Raw genomic sequence first — 6,105 nt, forward strand, 5'->3', positions numbered from 1 at the left:
ACGCACACACATCTCTCTCTCTCTCTCTCTCTCTCTCTCTCTCTCTCTCTGCCGAGATCCAGCACGTGTAAAACGCGAGAGAAATAGATTATTTAGTGGCCAGTAAAATGCAGTAAAGCTCGCGTTTCTCATCGTTATAATAACGCTTGCGCGACAATCGTAAACAGCGCAATTTTGTTACGGTATAAGCGTCCAGAATGAGATACGTACGCACCTGTCGCGTAGGAACGTAATTATCTGCACAGCAAACTGAATTTAAGAGCTCGATCGCCCCACGTTTTGTCGTTCATGCATTATAATCTGTTCGCGATAATCGGAAAAATGACTGTCTGCACTTGCATTTAGCGCTCGATAAATTGCAGACGCGATATATTCACAGGCCATTTCGCATCTGGTGAAATTAAAATTGTGTGCCATCAAGATTTCACGCAACATATCGGTCGATTTATACACGCGACACATCGTGTATAAACCACCACGATGATTTTTATGCGGCATTTATATAAAGGATTGAACTAGGTTTGAAATAGCACGCACGGCTGAAATTGCAGTCAGAAAAAAAAGGCAAACTGCAAATTGGTCGGCTCAACGCGACGGGCAATATCGATGGGGCGGAGGCAGAGGGATTTCTAACCGCTTTGTTAAGCCTTTACAGTCCGCCCGTTCCGAAAGAATGGCCTATTAACTTCAATTTTTTGTTCCTCTGGGAGGGAAGCACAGGTGAACGCTGTTTCCTAATGGCTTAAAGGCGCTTTGTTGTGTAATTGCGCGTACACATCACAATAACGCATTTTAATCCTGTTTTAACTGGGACAATAGTGACACTAACAATTGCACGAAAAATATTTGAGAAGTCCGGGAGAAGTTAATTACGATAAATCTATCTAATTATATCGCATCGCGCGTACAATTAGACGCAATTTATTATTGCTTTCCCGCTCATGAATAATACGCTCGCTAAATTATTCATAAGTCACACTTTGCGTGCCGGATAAAGCGTCGCAAATTCTAAAATAAGATCCTAGCGTCATACCTTTCGCGAAATTAAAGGTTAATTAATCCTGCTTAAAACGCGATAGATTCTGTCTCGGATTCTGCGTTATAGAAATGATGAATAATATTTTATATTAACCGCGTAATGTTTCAGAATATGTCGCTAAAAAGAAGACTCAAAGAGAAAAAAAAAAGATAAGAAAGATGGTGGCCTCTATCATTGTAGGAATATTTTTTAAAATAGTACGAACTTTTAATAATAATTGATATTGTATTAAATGAAAGATTTTGTAAAAAATCAGTCGAAAAATGTTAATTTCAATTTATAAATTTACTTTTGTAAATTATTTGATCGCTATAAAGAATAATAATTTTATGTGTAAGTCATGTGTTTTATCTTTAATAGTAGGTCTCAAAATTATCCACTATAATAATTATTATAATAATTTTACATGTTTTTTTAGTGTAGAATATGTAATCACGAATTAATTGATAGACAATAATATTCATGCTGATAAGCTTTAATAGATGTTTAATAGATGTTTTTAAATAGACGTTTCGATTCTATGCCACTGAGATTTTGATCAGAAAATGTGACTGCTAGGAGTGCCAGGATGGTCGATGATAATAGTTAAAAGCTGAACGATGGCCACAATATCCGTCCACAAATCGCGTTCAACGACTGTGTTTAGATAATCATCTTTCTATCTAGCGGATAAGAGAGGGAGAAAGCCCTAGGAGTTAGAAGAACTCTATTCAAATCGAACAAGGTCATGTTCGCGTGCCAGTCGTCGCGTCTGGATTTTCTTAGGTGATATACGTATCGCTGCTTGAGTCGTTCGAAATCTATCTCAAGCTGCAGAAATCCTAAGCTTCTTACGAGTCTTGAATCGTAACTTTTCTGCAGCTGCGAACGTTGTGCCGTTGATACCACGAGTCACATCTCTGATCATTGCGAAATGAAAACGTAACGAATAATTAACGTTTGTTTGCAATTTAGGTCTTTTGATACAAGCGAAATTACACTTTTTTCACCTTTTTTGCTCAAATCAATTTTTATTAAATAAAAATTTTAACATTGAAGTTAAAACTATTTGGCAATGTAATAGAGATGTTGAAAAATAATCCTGAATCCAGAACAGTAAAAAGAAATCAGTGCCAAAAAAGATTCAGATGGCAGATGGAGGGAATAAAAATATGATTGCACAGACAGAGGGTTAACTCTCCGGAGCTGACGGTGGATTTATTGAATTCTTTCAATATTATAAAAATTTGACTCTTCGTCAAATATGTCAAACAATTCAATTTTTGTGATATTACATCTGCAAATATGGATTATTCTTAGTTAACTGCACTTAGTATTTATTTTTAACGAATTTTGATTTCTTGAAATTAATTAGAATCTTAATTAACATGAATTAAGGAGGTTGTATAATACAGCAATATATTAAGAATTATTTGAAAAAATTACAGACTATTCTAAATTGCATTTAATAATAATACAAAAAAAAATAGAGACATTTGACCATCTGGATCAAAAGTTATTTAAATAAGTAGTAATATTTTTTAAATTTGTACTCTAATATAAATATATGAAAATGTATTATAAAATAATTATAAAAATCTTAATTTTTTTAATATAAATACTTTATGAATTCAACAATATTTATGTAAAGTTACTTTGAGATGCAGACATTAATTGTTTAGTAAATAAATAAAATTTGTTATAAATTAATGATGAATCTCAATGAAACTTTGCTAAGTCATGTTTAATATTTAATATATTTATATTAAAAAATTTAGATTTTTCTTATTATTTTAACAATTTTTGTTTACAACAAAAAAACTAATAACAAATAAAATAATTAATCTATAAAAATGTGTTACTCAATAAAACCAGAATGTTATGAACACAACTTTCACATGTATGTAATTTGTTTAAAGTAAATATTATTGTGTTTAATCAATAATATATGTGTTTTATGTCCTTGCAACCTCCTTAAATCTCATAAATAGAGTTACTAGCCATATTTGTTTAAGAATATATTCGTTTTGAAGTAAAACTTAATTGATAATTATAATTAAAATTTTATATTTATAAAACTATGTTAATATATAAGACTGTCCATAAAAATTATGTTCTAGAAATTTTATTTTATTAATCTCCATTTAATACATAAAATAATTATACTCTCTTCTCTTACTGGATCATCTTTTTTTAAAAAACGTACATATGTACTTTTTTGTGATTCAAATAATAATCCACAGACTCAGCCAAGTGTTACAGATTTTGGCGTCAGCTCCGGATGGTTAAAAACTCAGCATAGCCACATTAATACTGAAGGGATTCTACAATTCCGACTTTCTTCTGTCACTGAGGAAAGTTCGAATTGTGTAGTTTCTTATTGTTAATCTAAAGCTGGAAAGCTTAAATGTGGCTTTAATTGTGACTAATTTTTATAATTTCCGGTCAGTCAGTGGTCGGTGTCCTTGAGGGGAAACTCGAACATTGTCGGCATAAAATGTTTATGTCGGGGCGCTGCACCTGCTAATTTTGGCGCGTCGACACCCCGTGGTGAAAGAGATTCGATCTGTACTGTTCGCGAATAAGGAGGTGGCATTGAAGATAAGCAGAAAGGTCGCGACGGATTACGTGCACGAATAAAGGTGTCGTGATTTAGCACGCCAACGTGGAACGCGGAAAAACTTTTAAGAGCGATTAGATGAGCGGTATATTATACGTATTCTGTAATTATTTTGGAGCGAATTTCATTCTAAAAGAGTGAAGATTCGATCACTTTTTTCAAGAGTAACAGAATTTTTATTCTTTAAGAGCTTTTACTCTTTTGAAGTGAGATTCGCTCCAAAGAATTTAGAGAGTACATATTGCGTATATCCTTCTTTATTTACGACACGTTTAACCGAGAGTGAAGCGTTGTGCAAACGGCAGCTTCTTCGTAGATAAATGGAACTTTGTGCTAGAGAGGTAGTTTAAATAGAATGTCACACCGAAACTTATCTTGCTCACGTTTCTATGTACGAGCGTAAACGCATCCATCCGGAATACCATTAGATCGCGTGTTTCAGCAATGGCTACTTAGAATAGTTTCTTCTTCTTTAGAGTGTCTCCGCTATATAATAATCTGATTGCGGTAGACCTTTCTAAATATAGGTTTGCTATATCAGCTCTTCTATTTATCTTTTATTAATTTGATTTATATCATTTGACTATATTAGCTTAATGGAACATGGTGGATTGTCTAATATACTCTTATACATTTTACATTTATAATTTAATTTTATATGATTTATATGCTCATTATTACGTCGCGCTGATACGAGATAGTGCAGACCAGTTAATCATCTGATATCAAATTAGAACGTAATCCTCTCAGATTGAAATTAGCTCTTTCACTTGTAATTCCCGTACAGCAGGATCGCGAAAGTCGGAACGACGAGAAGGAATGATAGGGAGCTCCTCTTGAATTGGCAAAATCGCGAAATCTCGCAATGAGAGCGGGCGGCGAATATAATTTGGCACGTGTGTCACATGCGGGACGTAATGCGTAAAGGAACGTGATAGGTGTGGAGCTGATTTACAGTCCTACCCGTGGTAGGACAGACCGCACATTTCCGTGGGAATATTCCTCCTACCTCCCACGCAATACGGTTTATCCTAAATCAGTTTAAATCGCCTCGCGTGGGCGACGCAATCTGACTGCAATTGATGTCCGCGGGGAAGAACTCCGAATTTACGCTTCCCCGCCGGCGTCACATTATAATTGGACAATTACTATATTTACGCCTTGCCACATATTATCGTGCCTGTTATTGTACCAACATATACATAAATTGTATTATTATTTGATATATGCATGCTCATTTTGCCGCACGACCATATTCCCGAAATTGTGCTAACCAGCGTGTTCCACACGTCGACGCAATAAATAAAATTATTTTATTACTGTTAAAAGAGGAAGGTTAATAGAAGATTGTTTTTCAGCTCTCTACAGATTTCCATTAAACAGTTTTTTGTGTTCACTGGAATTATAAAGTACCTCGTAGAATACAAAATGTCATGAATAATTATTATTATATACATCAAAGTGATATATCCAGATTAATAAATTAATTAAGCATCGAGTTTTTTCTTTACACATAATTATTTTAGACATTCTTAATGATAAGAAAGATTGTTTAATTGAAAATGGGGTTCAAAAATAGTCTTATTAATCCTCCTCCTTATCATTTGTCCACGCACGGCTATGTTGGCTATGTATGCCTTAACATGATACGGGCTTTTGTTACCATTACGTATTAAACATCGCGACGTTTTTTGGTCTCGCCGAGGTTTCTGGGCATCTCGTCTCTTCTCAAGCGATACACGGTGTCGTTACACGAGCAGTTAAATACGCCATATGCGTTAAGAGCAAAAGATACGCGTCTTCGGATAGACGACAGTGATTCATGTGGGACGATTTATTAACTCGTATATTAGCGGCGTCTAGCGACAATGCGTCGCACGTGAAAGAAAGCCCCGCGGGATAAAATAGGAATATAGAACTTCCTTTTGTCCGGGGACCGCACCGCGCGGCACGATCCGCGTCCCATTGCGTTTATAATTATCGTCGCCGTCGCGTTGCCACGATTCCGCGGGCGGAAGGTATGTACATACGTGCCGTATGCGGGCCGTCCGTCTCGCGTCTTGGAATTGAGCGGCAAGCTGTTCTGTGGTCTGCTACGTCCAACTATTTCTGTACTGTACAGCCCCGGTAGCTCTTTTACGCACTCTCACTTCGTGCCACTCGCCATTCTGGTAACTCTCCGTTAAAAGACGCTCGAAAACGTCGAAATCGGAGACGAAGGTGTCGTCCTTCATTGACTGCCGTCAAAAAGCCACACTTGTCTCTAAGAAGACGTTTTTAACTTTTTGATTTACCCCGTCATCAACGTGTCTCTCGTAATTTTCCCGAGCTGGCACCTGCACGGACGCGCCGTAGCTTCTGTCTATTTTAGGTTCATTTGTTTCGACGTGATTTGCTTTTACTATGTCGCCATAAAAGTCTACATAATTAACGCTTACATGGCGCAAATATTTTATTACGCAATCGG

Source organism: Atta cephalotes (assembly GCF_000143395.1).
Source record: "Atta cephalotes unplaced genomic scaffold scaffold00041, whole genome shotgun sequence".
Lineage (NCBI taxonomy): Eukaryota > Metazoa > Arthropoda > Insecta > Hymenoptera > Formicidae > Atta > Atta cephalotes.